The sequence below is a fragment of the Corapipo altera genome, unplaced genomic scaffold, assembly GCF_003945725.1.
Source record: "Corapipo altera isolate COAL_440 unplaced genomic scaffold, ASM394572v1 58, whole genome shotgun sequence".
NCBI lineage: Eukaryota > Metazoa > Chordata > Aves > Passeriformes > Pipridae > Corapipo > Corapipo altera.
The window spans coordinates 1,571,336-1,586,434 of record NW_020884898.1 but is presented as its reverse complement, the minus strand read 5'-3'; the positions used below and the strand labels follow the sequence as shown (position 1 = coordinate 1,586,434).

Genomic DNA, 15,099 nt, shown 5'->3' with positions numbered 1-15,099 from the left:
GTTTGGACCTGGGCTCTTTGGTACTCAGATTTGCAAAATATCTGCTCCTTTTGGGTAGCTGAATCTGCTGAAAGTGAATCTGCACCATAATCAAACTACTACATTCATCTGTGTTTCAAAAGGCAAGTTTTCCTCCATAGGGAGCTGGGGAGGGGCATACATTTACTCTGAAATAAATAGCTTTCTTCTGTGCATCTGTAGTGATTAGGACACTGAAAATAATAAATGCTCTCTAGTTTTCATTAGACCACAGTGCAATAAGTGCCCTACAGAGAACTCTTTTTTTCATTTGCTAATTGAGTGTCCCTGAATTTCAAATTCTTTACAAACATAAGTTACATCATGAGCCATTCAGAAATACCTCAAGGTAGTGACTGGTGTAGTTTTCTGAAGCTATTATCTTGCCTGAACATGTGACTTTTCAAGTGTTTCCTCTTGTTTACATCTTCATTACCAATTCAGTGTGGTCCATATAAAATTATTGAATGATTATTTAAAAGCTTTATTTCTTTTTACTTTATGGCTGTTATCATTAGTACCTTTATTATCTAGGCTCACACACTAAAATTCAAATTATCCTGCTCTCATACAGCATAGCTTGGGCCAAGTTCAGCTTACCTTTGTCCCACAATAGATGTATCACTTGGCATCCTTATCTGCTCCCTCCCAAATCTCTTCTGTGACATCAACCACTACCACATCCTTCATCTACATAAGGGCAGACCCTTGGCAGTTTCCCATCTCAGCTTGAAACTACATCTGTATTTTTTTCTATGATGCCTCCTAAAGTGTTCTGCTGGCCTTGTCTGTCTCAACCATTAGACAGATTCTCTGTGCTGTATCCAAATGGCCCCTGTGAGCATGGTCATCCAAAATGCGTTTAGAATTCTGTGAGAGAGCCTGTTTTCTGTGTTAATGTCACTGGCATTTTTTTTCTGTTCCCTTCTTGACCTGGAAATGCACTCTTGTGTTTCATGATTTGCTTGTCAGGGACAGAGATGAAATCTTATTTCAGCAGATCCCTATTCTGCTTCTGATATGTGAAAAGAAACAAAGACATCTCCTAGGAACAGTCCTTGTGTTTGAGATGACTTGTCTCAATGTGAGAGTTAAGGAGTTTGTCCAACAAATTTTGTTTGTAGCTTGAAAAGTCAGAAATGTATTTAATTACTTCTAGTACTAAGTGAGGTGCAGGTGGAAGGGATAAATTTTGTAAGATGTGTCAGTGAATTTGGGAATTCACTTGCAGATGTGCTGATTACCATGAGTGGCTGATTGCCTCTACACCTTTGTCAGAGAGTTAAGTATCAGGTAGCTTGAACATTCTCCCATAGAGAAGATAAAAGCATATATCTGAATGACATTTTAGACAAGTTTCACATTTCAGAGTGTGGATGAAAGAGGGAATTTGAGTTGTGCACTCAAATGTGCAACTTTGAGTGTGTGAGGGTACACTGAAGTGGGGGAGATCTTATCTTGTTTCGTGGCAGAGCATAGTTATGTGGAATGGACTTTATGTTCCTGCATGTATCATTCCAAAGTGATTTGTACCATAGTTAATAACCTTATTTTAGTGTTTACCCTTGTACCACTGCTCTTCACCCCCACCCCTTGTGGTGTCTGACTCAGCTCTTTAATTCTATATGGCAAGCTGCTCAGTCGGTTCTCATTGCAACTTTTTTTTACCTGTGATTTAACATGTGGTTTCCAGGCCCCACAAGGCTTTTCTATATGTTTTGAGGTTTGGTTTTAGCAAGAAGTATGTTAGCAATAAACAAAGCTGGCTTGGAGTTAAACAGACTTGTCTTCAGGCATTGGCATCCTTTCCTGTGATGTGTTGGTGTTGCTGAGTAAACAGTCTCCAAGATTATTAGGAGAGGCAGAGCCGTCATTGTATCTGTGCTTTGTTTTTAAGATGTTGAGATACTGGCTGACTGGGGCATCACTGCAGGCTATGAACCTGCCATCAAACTGGCTTTTGGTTCCCTTTTTAACCACACTCCTTAACAATTTCTAAGGGCCTGAGACCAAATTAAAATTGACTGTGGCTTTGTTCAAAGATGATGTGGGTATGCTTTTCACTTTTTGTGGCTGTGTAACTTGCTGTATTCGTGTGTGGTGCCATGAGCATAATGCTGTAATACTCAACCTATCCAGAAACTCATGTCATTTCCATGCTTATTTAGTGGTTAATAATCTTTGCCTTGTGAAGTACATGAGGTTCCTCTGATGGGGTGCACAGGACAAAGGTTAATTTCTTGCTAGTGATGAGTACAGCAGTGTGGAATAACAGCTCATACAAAGAGACTCCTGTTGATGTACAAACTCTCTTAGCAATGTGGATTGATTTTTCTTGGTTGGGTGAGCTGAAATTTATTTTTCAATGATCTGCCCTTATGGCACCTTGTATTATTTATACTGTATCATTGTTGTATTTGAGCTGTCTCCATTACAGCAATATCCATGCCTCTTGAGGCTGCCTGGTCTTCTTTCTTTCAAGACTAGCAAAGTCTGTCAAGAGAGCTGTATGAGATATATGGTGTGGATCTGGTTGCCTGATGTGTTAGTAGCATGTTTGTGGGATAAAAAGGATTTCTGGAGAAGCATTTTATCTATCTATCTATCTATGTATCTATCTATTTATTTATTTATTAAGAGAGTAGGTTTTATGGTGGAGAAATTTTTATTTTGAGTTTTTGGAAGCTATTGTTTTTTAAAAAAGGAAGATGCTGGTAATCTTTTTGTTGCCTTTTCAAGTTATATATTAAATAGTGGCTTTGAGGGAGTTGCATATTCTCCAACTTTTTTTTTTTTTTTCTTCTTGGTTAACAAACAACTAGGAAAACTTCTGCTCCCTCTGTACTTTCTGAAATGATACCAACCTACTGATGCTTGTTCAGCAGTTACACTGTCTGAACAAGACCCTGTTGTATATCTGTTGTTGGCACATTAGTGATAAGAGGGTACAAAGGTTTCTCAGAGGAAATGGGAAGGAGGGATGTGACAAAGGTACCTGCAAAGGAAGAGAAGGAAAAAACTCTTAAGGAATAAAAAAAGGAAGAAAGAAAAGGGTTCATGTCATGACCATTCTTTCACCAAAATTCTTTCTCATTTAATTCTCTCACTGTAAATAACATAATTAGCTAAAACACAAGTGGTGGTAGATAATACAACTTAATAATTTCATTTAATGCTGTTTTAATTAAATAGTAAGTCTCAGAAAGAGTGGGTCTTTCTTTTGTTCTTTATATTATAATTAAAGCAAGTTTAGTTGACATCTAAGTTTAGAAAATATTCATAAAATTGTGTGGTTTGAAATTGGTAGTGAGAAAGCTCACCAAATCTTGCAAATGAATGACTAAGCAAAGAAACTTTATTTGTCATTTGGCAGTTTTTTATCAGAGCCCAATTTGGAGAACCTATTAAATCTAGAAAATGTTGAAACCTTACAGGTTGCTTTGAAATGGAAGTTTGTGGGTTTTTTTCCTCAGCATTGAAATCTGGGTTTCACTTTTCAGTGCAGTGGTGGAAATAATTTTCCCACTACAGACCAGTCATGCTGTGATTATGCTTTATGCTCATCATTGGCAATAAATCACACGGCCATCAGGCATGCTGAAAATTGTTATTGCACAGAATATAATGAAATTATTTGGGGGGCAATTGGGATGCCTCAGTTTCAAAAGGGACCTCCTGATCTTCCAGCATATTTTGAGATTTCTCAGTTGGTGCACCTAAAACCCATAGCTGCTTTTCATTTCACAATTTAAATATATTTATGTAGAGAAACTCTGTAATATGTCCTAGACAGGTGTTTCAGAGTGTATAAGGCAGAATGGAGGAGAGACAGTGGAGGGAGGTGCCCTTTCTCTAGTTCTATGTCTCTCCATAATTAATCTCTCTAAACTGTGGAGGTTTAGAGAGGTCTCTTTGTACTGTAGAGGTTTTATTTTCTGTGGTACTAGTAAGACTTCTGTGAGTTTTGTCACTCAAGAAATACAATTTATGTGTGTTTCACTCAGTTTAAATACGGAAACACATCTAGAGATTGAAGAAATTTGTGAGCCAGGCCAGTAGGGCAGTTTAGGAGTGTACAAAAGAGAGCACTCCTGCATTTCTGTAAGAAACTCGAGAACAAATTGGACAATACTTCATTTGCATATCCACTGAATAACATGTAGAGAGGGAGACTCCCGGAAAACCAACCTATAATAAGCTTGGAAATGCTTGCCTGATCTCTGGGCTGCATGTCAGCTACTTTGAAGCTGTAATGGCAGTGGGCTTTCTTGGATTAGAGAATAAGAAGGGGAAAGTCCTTAAGACTTTGGCACTTTTTTGCATTCTACACTTACATCAATGAATTGGGCCTTATTTAAACCAAAGGATTGGTTTTACAAAGCCATATCCTGACAAGAGGAAATGTTGCTAGGACTTGCCTTTGAGTTTAGAGAGAAATTGGACTTAAAGACTGAAACTGAAAATACCCCATAAAGACAATGACAGAATATTTAGTTGTCTGGGTTTGTGTGGGGGTTTGACAATTATTTTCAAATACTTAAAAATGAAGTTCTGTATATTTTTAAACTCTGTGGAATGAAATCCGTGGTTTCTGAGGTATTTGACTTTTCCCTTCCCCACTGGGAATGGAGGACCTCATATATTTATGAAAGCTCTATCAGATTAGTTTGGCAGGGGACAGGTTCCACAAGATTGGTTTTAAAAATGCTTTGAAAGCTATTTTAGGAATGGTAATACCAGAACTCACATACAGAGAGAGAAGCATCCTTTGGGTGTAAAGTAGTATCCCTGTGGCAAGCAGTAATAAATATATGAAGATGGTTTATGTCTCTAAGAAACAATCTCCATAATTTTGATGATGTTTTGTTTATGCTGTAAGAGCATATTGTTTCTCAAGAAGCATAGTTGTAGCGTAATTGTATGATAATTGGAATTTAAATACACATCATAAGTGTAGCTCATTTATTTGCACTCTTGAAAGGGAAGGTTGGCACGATGCTGGAGATGGCAGACTGGAAGCTGCAAAATGCCTATTCCTCTTTCTAGAGAATAAGAAATTTCCCCTTTCTACAAATGTACTATGAGCAATGGGAGATAGGCCAGACTCTAAGTGTTGGAACAAAGCATTACAGGGTCAGTTTTGTTGTTTCTCCAGGCCTTCTCATTTGGTGGCTTTTGGTCATTTTGCAAAGACAAGAATTTGATTAGTTCAGCTTAAAGGGAGAGTCAAACCATCATGGGTTCAGCAGGAGATGTCGTGAAAAAATTGAAGAGTAGGTGAAAATAATGGCATTTGCCTCCCTGTGCTGGAAAAACAAAATTCACATGGGCCAAGGTTCAGGGCTTCTCATCATGTGGGTGTCTACATTTTGTTTCCTCTCTCCCCTAACTATTATCTCTTTTTCTTTAATAGGTTGTCTTTCTGTATGTGATGCAAGGAGCACTGTTACCTACATGAGGACAAACTTTTTAGCAGGGTCTGTTGCAGTAGGACAAGGTAACAGTTTTAAACTAAAGGAGTATCAGTTTGGATCAAATATAAGGAAAAGGTTTATTACAGTGAGTGTGATGAAATACTGGAATAGGTTGTTGTGAGAGGTGGTGGATGCCCGATCCCTGGAAATATTCAGGGCAAGGTTGGACTGGACTCTGAGCAACCTGGTCTAATGGAAGGTGTCCCTGCCACTGCAAAACAGGGTGGACTAGATGGTCTTTAAATGCCCCTTTCAACTCAAAACTATTCTGTGATTCTGTGATTAAGGTCATATAAGGGACCTTAATCAGATATTTCACATATAAGGTATTTATGAAAAACAATTAGATTTAATTTGCAAACACCTGAAATATGGCATGGGGATACTTCATAAACCTTATTAGGGACCTCCATTCTGTTTCCAGTCCCATTCTCAATAAAAACAGATGCACATTTTTGAATTATACTCTTGCAGCTCTCTTCCCACAGTGTTTGGCTAGTTGTTTCCTCTCAACTTCTTTCAGACTCAGGCTTCGTATTTTTCTCTTGGTTCATCTTATACAGTCTCTAAGCTTCCCTCATCCCTTCTGTTTGCTCATTATGAAACTATTCTGCTGTTATTAAGACTTTCCTGTGTAAATTTTGAAATTGTATCTTTCCACCCTTACTGGCCATTGCGCTCTTACTGGCCACCACAGCTGTGGAGAGCTTTTGCCTCTCTCTTCAAGATCCTCACATGTCACACTGTGATCTTCCTATTCCTTTACAATTTTCATTGCCTAGGGATTTTCGAGCACAAGTCCTATGAGGGAACTGGGGTTGTTTAGCCTGGAGAAGAGGAGGCTCAGGGGAGACCTCATCACTCTCTACAACTCCCTGAAAGGAGGTTGTAACCCGGTGGGGGTTGCTCCCTTCTCCCAGGCAACCAGCAACAGGACAAGAAGGCATGGTCTTAAGCTGTGCTAGGGCAGGTTTAGGTTGGATATTAGGAAGAAATTTTTTACAGAGAGAGTAATCACACATTGGAATGGGCTGCCCAGGGAGGTGGTGGATTCTCCGTCCCTGGAGGTTTTTAAGATAAGACTGGATGTGGCACTTAGTGCCTTGGTCTAGTGAACACGGCGGTGTTGGATCAAAGGTTGGACTTGATGATCTCAGAGGTCTTTTCCAACCCGGTTGATTCTATGATTCTATTCTATGATTCAGTGACAATAACAACACTTTGCTTCTTTCTTACCCATTCTCTCTTTCACAGTGAGCAACTGTTGTCTCATTAGCAGCTGTTCTTTGGCTGTTTGTGCCAGCCTGAAGTACCTGGTGTGCTTTCTGGCCAGCTCTGTAAGTGACTGCTTCAAGTGCAGTTGTCCCTTTTCTGCACAAAGTATCAGTGCTGTGTTGAGAGCATTAAACTTTTAAATGTGTCAGTGGCTTGTCTTTTTTTTTAGCTGGAGTCATACTTGTCTGTATGTTTCAGTAGTTCTGTCACCTTTTCAGTGTTCCAAGTGATGCTGAATAGTAACTCCTACAGGCAAAATGCTCGATTACAGGAGTCTTGGGCTGTGAACATATGGGATCTCTCAAGTTAAATACACTTTTAGAGGAGTCTCAGGAAGAAGGCATGCAGTGGTCTTTGGTATGAGCAGAAGTACAGCTGCTGAAGGTGTGGGCCATACAACTGCAATGGATCAGCCCATTGCTGCTCTTTGTCAACACCAGATGAGGGCTGCTTTTTAAGGCAGTCCTAATGTGACTGCTGCTATCAGCCTGAGATACCCTGTTTTCCTGTTACTTTTTTTATTTTATCTCATTTTTTTAAATGAAAATGCTAATATTAGCATGTACCCTGGGTTGTAGTAAAGTGTGATAGCCAGGAAAGCTGTGGTGCAAAGCTGTTTTCCTAAGGTGAGTCAGAGGATGCAAATGATAGAAACTCGTCTACTTTTCTCCACAATGACTGTTAACAACATGTAGTTTCACTTTAAACAGGAGCCCACTGAACTAGGCATATGAAAACCTGCTCAAATGTGTAAGAGCTTGCAGATTGCAATAGTGCAGAGAATTGATGTTAAAGAGAAGGGACTCATTTTATAGACCAGGAAAATAATGGAGGGGTTTTTTCTGCCTTTTTTTTTTTCTTTTCTACAATCTTTTCTCCCGTTTTTAGCAAATCTGAGGTTTTGTATTGAAATGTGGTATGTTTGTGTGCTGTGAAATGATCCAGTTTCTGCCTTGTAAAAACTTGGTTGTTATTCGACAGGAGAGGATTCAAGCTGCTCAGTGTTGTTTGAAGAGATTGTTTAATGCTATGCCACCTCTTTTGTGTGCTATCTGCACAATTTTTTTTTTTTTTTTTTTAATATTCTTGTGCACTGTTTGGCTGTAGAGGGTTGGTATCTTTGGCTCTGCCTTGGAAATGAAAAATTTACTGTAAATGTGCTCTGATGGAAGATCAGCTCTGCAGCTGTTGTGGTTTCTCTGTTACAGAAAGTGCTGTGTGCACCCTGGGTACTGTCAGTCCTGAAAACACACTGTTGATATTACCTGCACACTCATTTGCTGGCATCTTTTTCAAGAGCGTGTGGGTCAAGCAAGAACTTGGATACTTTCATCCTCCTTTTGTTTTACTTACCTGTGCCAATCGCATGCTTAAGGAAGACTGGAAGTCATATCACAACCCATTAATGGCCATGAGATCAAAAGCAAATGGGAGACCAATGATTAAATAAAGCAAAGTTGAAGATGGAAAGGAGGAGGTAGAATTGCAGCAGCAGTGAAGATAGAGGATAAAATTATGGTAAATATATCAAGCCAGTGGGAGAAATTTATAGCCATTGAGTAGCTTTGAAGGGAATTTAATGACAGGAAAAAAAGACTTTTGCAGGAAGACTGATTTTTTTTTTTATTTTTTATTTTTTCTATCAGGAGCAAAACTAGCTGCAGAGAGGCTTTCCAGGAGGGACATCAGACTAGAGATAAACAGGTAGGGGGAGAGTAGAAAGAGCCTTAACTGCATTGTGGTTGGGTTTGTTAGTAAAAGCAGAAACAACAAGCAGAGTCCGGGAACTGCTTGATAGGTGGAAGCACAGCTCTTCTGAAGATGGCTTTAGGGATGAAGTATGGACTGTCTAGTGCACTTAACCTATCCAAAGGCGTGCTGTTTCCAAACTTTTACTGCGAGCCTTAGTTGCTGACTCAGTGCTGATGCAGTATCTATAGTGCTTGCCTGCAAATGTGGGCTCTCACTTCAGCACTGGTTTCATTCCGTTCTTTCAGCTTTCTCTCTGTGAAGACTTTCTGAGTTCAGAATTAGTTCAGTATATGGATAGTGATTTCTCCACTTCAGAGCTGTTTGACCAGTGTCTTACTAGAAGCCTGTGTCCTATAAAATAAGGGGCTTAACTCTGTCCTCTGGTGAAGGACCTTCCTGATAAGTGAGTTGAACAGATCTGCACAGGCCAGGCTCTGTGCCTATACACAGCCTTGCCCAGGGCTTTTCTGAAAAACCCAGTCCCCTGCACATTCAGTACCCTGCTCTGTGCCTGTGCACAGGAGGACATCAAGGACAGATGCATCCTCCTGATGTGAGTAGGGTTTACTGCAGGTATATTATAAACCCTGAGATAAAACTGGTACTGAAAAACAAGGCTGGCTCTGCCTACAATCTTCAAATGTGTAGCAAACACACAAAAAAAATGGACTTTCTGCAGGATTACTGGCATGCACAAGGCATTTACTCCATGCCATGCCAGGGCCAGCAGCAGAGGGGAAGGGAGAGGAGCTGTGGGGGCTTTGAGAGAGAACGCAGCCACAGCAAAAGGGGCAACTTTGCAGCAGTGCTGCAGGGTGAATATTACCTGTCTCAACAGGCTGCATGTAGACTTGGGGCTCACAGTCTCATCCTGTTCTAGTGCTGTTCAATAGCAAAAGGACTCTGGCTGAGTGGAAATGATGCTCTGCAATGTTTTAATCTGAGACACTGCAGGCTTGGCTTTCAGGGATGCCAACCACTCCTATCTCCTCTTTTCCTGAGCTTGAGTTGCAGTGTTGCATGCTCATTCATAATAGGGTGTCAAATTATAGGAGAAGCTCTATTTGTCATAAATGGCAGCCCTATGTTTCAGCAGATATTTTGTGAGTCTAGTGAGCCTAAATCAAGACGGTATGGATTAAACTGTCCCTCTGATTTTCTAGGTCACTATTGGAGGGTGTTTGTCAATTTAAAAGTCTTTTACACCCTGCAAAATATTGTCTTTTAATAAAATTCCTTTGAAATCCTTATCCATTATCTTGGCATTTTGCAGAAGGTACGATTATGTCCCAAAGTTCGGTTGAACAAGCCCCATTAGATGGATGACAACTTCCAACCCTCTTCAGTAAATAATGGTTAAATTTCCCTGAGGTGTGGGGTTTTTTCTCTTCCTCTTTCTGTTTGATATCTCAGGCCAGAGAACAGTGTATATTCCTACCAATCTGAATTTAAATGAAGCAGACAGCTAACTTTGATTTGCTTCTGTTTCTTCCCATCAGACAAACTGGCTTGCATTAATCATATTAATAAAAATGACATTAAAATTACCAAGTTTTTAAAGGCACATGACCCACCAAGTTACAAGTCATCCTGTATGCATATTAATTACAAGTTGACTAAGATTTCAGTGAAAGCTCAAAGGAATGATGTTTTCCCCTGTACGTTAGTTTTAATTTGGAAAGCTCCCTTGTAATGCAAGATGTATCCTGTTCTAATGTGGTTCTCTAATCACAGTATTAGATAGATGATTAATTTTGATAGATGATCCCCAAATGCTTTAAATATAGTAAGATTTGCAGTAATTAGAATTATTTTTTTAATACTTTGTTTCCTGAACTATCCATGGTGACATCCATCTATCATCAGATGGATTTGTTTACTCATTCTCTTTCCAAAAAAAAAAAAAAAAAGAAAAATCAAGTTATTTGTATTGAGAGTTTATCTTTGCTGCTATGTGGTGAAGGAAGCATGTTATAATTTATCTCACTCTAGTTACTGCTCCCTTTTTTGAGAGATTGTGTTCTGAAGAAGTGCACATTTTTCAGAAATGTTCAAAGCCCTTGCCCTCCCTCCCCCATCTACAAGCAGTAGCATTGTCTCAACAGGAGAGCCAAAAAGTCACTTCAGTCATTCTGAGTGCTTGCCAATGGAAACTGAAGTCCAAGGCAGGATTCACTAGGCATTTTTTTCCTCTGCTTCATCTTTCACCTTACCGTGTTTGTAATATATAATGCTTGTATACACACAAATATACACATCTAGTGTATATTTTCAGTGCAGAATATTTATTAACAGAGGTTGTACAAAACAAGAAAAAGTGTTGAGGATATTAATCTCCTGTCATTTCCCCCAAACCTGTCCTCCTCTGACCTTTGCAGTAGTGTTTAACTGTGATGGTTGCTACTGTTTGTTCAGCCATCAGACAGTGGGACTGATGCTCAGTGTAGCCCAGAGTGCTACCTATGGAAGTGCCCTTGCCTTTCCGCAAGGAAGATGTTTGCTGGGCTTTTGCTCATTCATGGCTGGTTTTATCCTTTATTGCAGAGGTGACAAACCCCCACCCTGGCAAACAGGATGGTAGGTCTTTACCACCACTTGCCAGTGTCTGGATTTAGGCATTAAGCCCAGGAGGGTCCTGACTTGAATAACTAGGGGGAAAAAAATGTTTCCTTCCTGGGCCAGTTAATAATCAGATCATATTAACAAGTAAAATTTGATTAGGCTTCTGATTAGGAAAGAGTAGGCCAGGAGTTTGAAGCTTGTTGTGTCAACAGAACAGATTAGCTTCAGTCTGATGTTCTGCTTTCAATAAGAAACTGTTAATAAAATTATAGTGTCTGACTTCCTCATGAGGTTCTGAACATAAAGGACTCTGAGCAGTTGCAAAATATGATAGCACTGAGACTTTGTAAACAACCAGGCAGAAGACTATCAAATCATTTAATTGCAATAAAAAATAATAGTAGGGGAAAAGGGAAATATTTGTCTCTAATGAATGAGGTAAAACTTGCATGTTTGGAAAATGCTAGTAGGTTGCTGTCAACTGCCTGAGGTGACCACTCAGGAGGGCAGATGTCCCAGCTGGAGGGCTCTGAGCTCACTGTTGCACAAAGCTTTATAGGCAGAACAGCCCAGTTCAATGCTGAAAAAGTTCTGAACAATTCTGACAGTTTAACCTTTTTGTTGGAAAGTATTAAACTAAGCAATGTCACCAGCACCTTGTGAGGAGGCTCATTGCACGCAAGAAGCAACTGGCAATGTAGTGTGACCTGGAATGGCATCTGGGTTTTTACTGAGAACAGATTTTAGAAGAAACAGAGAAAATAATTCCTGTAAATTTTTTATTGAGCCCAGGTACTTTCAGCCAGTTCTGAGAATTGTCCAGCAGATCTCCACATACTAAACCGTTGGCATTTTGCCATACAAATCAGCATCACAGAAATTCAGGGTACAGACTGTTAAAACCATATTGCAAAGGCCTAACATTTAGAAATATAAATAATGCTTAGCCTACTTTTCTCATCAGAATAGGATCCAGTGACACTGTGATTAATCACAGGCTGCTCAGCATCAGTAGGGGGAAATGAAACCTATTAACGCTGCTGTGTTCTCCAGGTGCTGAGGCTGTATGGGAGGAAATGATCTCTGATGTGAGGGAAGACGGACTGCTAATTCAAAAAACAAAATTCCACCTGCTGTCAAGAATGATTAGGGATCAGAAGGGTACATTTGTGGTGATTGCTTGATCTTCGTGGCTAATGAAGTTAACTGTCTACAGTCAGACCCCCGTTAAAGTTAACTGTGGTGTTTTATGTTGTACCTAAAATGTTCCCCTGTACCAGATATGTTCAAGCAGGACAATTTCTCCCTTGGAGCATGCTCACTCACTCTACCTCAGGCTCAAGAAGTGTGAGAGGGTGAACATTGCTCTCAGCTCAAAGCAGCAAGCTCTGATTCTGCTTGTTACTTCAGGCACTGCTGACTGATTTTGGATGCTCTCTCTGAACAGCAAATGCTCTGTTGTGTACTACCATCATTAACAATGGTCTTCAGCTTCGAGGGGGATGGGAACAAAACAATGTTTCTTCTACCTCTTTGAATTTCAGCATTGTGGATTTAAATCTACTCATTTTCTGTGCTACGTAACAGCCAGGGTACCTCTGTCTACTACACAATTCATTTGGTCACGACCTCTATGAATTTTGTCCTCCCTCAGATCACTTTGAATTAATCTATGGGAGGGAGTAAAATGTCCTGCTGGAATACCAGGTCTTGGATTCTCAGGTTTCTGCAGGAAAGCTGTAGATTATCAGAAAGACACACCAAGGGCAATGCAAGTCCATCAGCAAAGAGAGAGCAGGATGATGTGTGCGAACAGAAACAGACTGACAAACATGTTGCTGTCATATGCACACCCTTCATGCAGAAGATGGGAAAGTGCTTTGTACTTAACTGGAATGGGGTAGTGGTATCAAGGGTCAAGTATGGAATGATTTTTCTTAGAGGGCATGTAAGCTAAAGATAGCCAGACAGCTGTAGGGGAGTTTGTCTTGCAAGGCCTACCCCCGCCCTCCTCAGAGAAATGTATCAGAAACACCAGGTAAAGCTGAGATTGCTTCATTATTGTTATTGAAGCCACTGAATTTGGATACAGATGTAGCAGAATTGGGACCAGTGGGAAAGTAGTAATTAGAAAAACATTCATTTGGGAAGAGACTGGCTGGAGGAAAGGAGGTACAAGGGGAAAAAAAGGGTTCAGAAGTGGAGAAATGGAAAGTAACATAAAGATCAGGTAAAAAAATACAAGAGGGCAGATTTTCCACCGGTAAGAGTATGAACCTTTGCAGATGTTAGTGTAGCTATCCTACTGACCCAAGGCTACCAGGATGTCAGAGGGTACCTTTGGGGCAACTCACTCACCTACCAGTCAGGTCTGCTTTGGAAAGGACTGGTGTAGGAGGGCGGAGGCAAGAGGGATCACCTGCACCTTAAGGTTAAATGATGTAGGGGAGAGAAGGATGATGGATTTGTACTTCAGTAGTAGTTGTGTGTAGTTAATAGGATTTAGCAGTGATATGCCACAGCTTTGTAGCTGTGTGCAATAGCAAACCAAATAATGGGAATTGATAACAGTAGTCTGTTTATTAGTTAATTAGGCTATTTGATTTGTTAATTATTAGTAATATGTTGATCAATCAATAAGCATTATAGCCCCTATCAGTTAGGTCTTAAGCCTGCAATGTAAAGGAGGAGAGTCAGATCCTGAGGCAACCCAGTAGGTGATTCTTCTGAAACTGGACCTTGCATGACTGTGTCTCTGTAGAACCTGAGGCACTAAATATGTGTTGTAAACTTATCTTAAATACCAGTCTGATTCCTCCTTCACTTAGGCTGTCTTCCATAGTAGTCTGCAATCTTTTTAATTCCTCCTTAAAGGAGGAATTAATTTAATTTAAAAAAGTTCTTTTATTCTCATTTGTAGCTCATTAGTTCCTCCATGATCTAAATTGTCTTGGTTCTCTCATATGTCCTGGTAAGTATTTTGATTCCAGCTTATGGTTCCTGTTTTGGAGCAGGGGGGTTTGCTTATTTACTTGGAACTTTATAATCAGCTTCCCAAATCTGTCTGGATACTTTACAGCTGCCTTTGCAGATAGTTGTTTGGTTTTTATTCTGAGTAGCCTGTTACTTTTTCTTCCTGTGAAATATAGTTTCTTTTGGAGAAAATTCTCATTCCTGATTTAATTTCCTTTGACTATTTTCTGATGATTTTGGGTCAGCTTTAATGTTTTATGAGTCATTTCATTATTTGTTCCATCTCGGTTCCTCAGTGTCTGACCTGAGTCAGGCACCACCTCTGTCCTGCTGTGCAAGTTTTAGCCTTAGCCAGAATTTAGAGTTTTTCCCATGTGGATGAGCATGAGCAATACATAATGGGTGTGCTATTTGTGATATCTTCACACTAAAATTCCCTTCAGGATGGTGGAAAGAGAGGCTGTTTTCCCTCTTAGGAATTCTCTCCCCTTTGCTGCTTACCACAGCCACAATCACTGTTTCTTTGGCCATGTCTCTACCATATGCCCAGCCAGCAATAAATGGCCATGACTTTTATTTCAAATGGATTTATTAGGGATGGTGAGTAATGCATTTTTATGCTGGATTACTTATTATACTCATGTCTTGTGTCAAGATCTAGTTGGATGAAAGAACTGAGTGCATTAAAATACCATTTGAGAAGGGTTTATTAGTTAATAATACCTTGAAACGCACTTGAATGCTTTTCCTCATGTAAATTTATGTAAATGTTTTTTGACTGAAGGCTGAATTATTATAATAAAAGCAGTATTATGTATATTGAGGAAGCTGAGCTGTTTGGGTTGGTCACCGTATCTCTTGGAGTTGAAGAAGCTCATCCTGTCCAACCTAATTATTTCCACAGATCCCAAGAAAGCTTTTCTTTTTCCTCTCAGTTCATCTCTGAGCTCTGAGTTGAATTGTACAAGTTGGAGAAACACAAATGTTTAAAAAGTTCTTTTGGTACCTGCTGTTATGTTGAGGCCAGATTAGGCCTTAAGCAAGT

General features: G+C 39.8%; 1 long non-coding RNA gene across 4 annotated transcripts in view; it reads left to right on the top strand.

Moving 5' to 3' along the window:
• Positions 1-2,256: 2,256 nt before the first annotated feature.
• The window catches only part of LOC113949741, a 28,364-nt gene continuing 15,521 nt past the window's right edge, over positions 2,257-15,099 (top strand). For 3 of the 4 annotated variants that reach the window (XR_003528546.1, XR_003528544.1, XR_003528543.1), the window contains exons 1-2: positions 2,257-2,361; positions 8,414-8,471. This is a non-coding gene — a long non-coding RNA (uncharacterized LOC113949741). The remainder of the gene's footprint in view (positions 2,362-8,413; positions 8,472-15,099) is intronic. The other variant, XR_003528545.1, reaches the window with a different exon arrangement.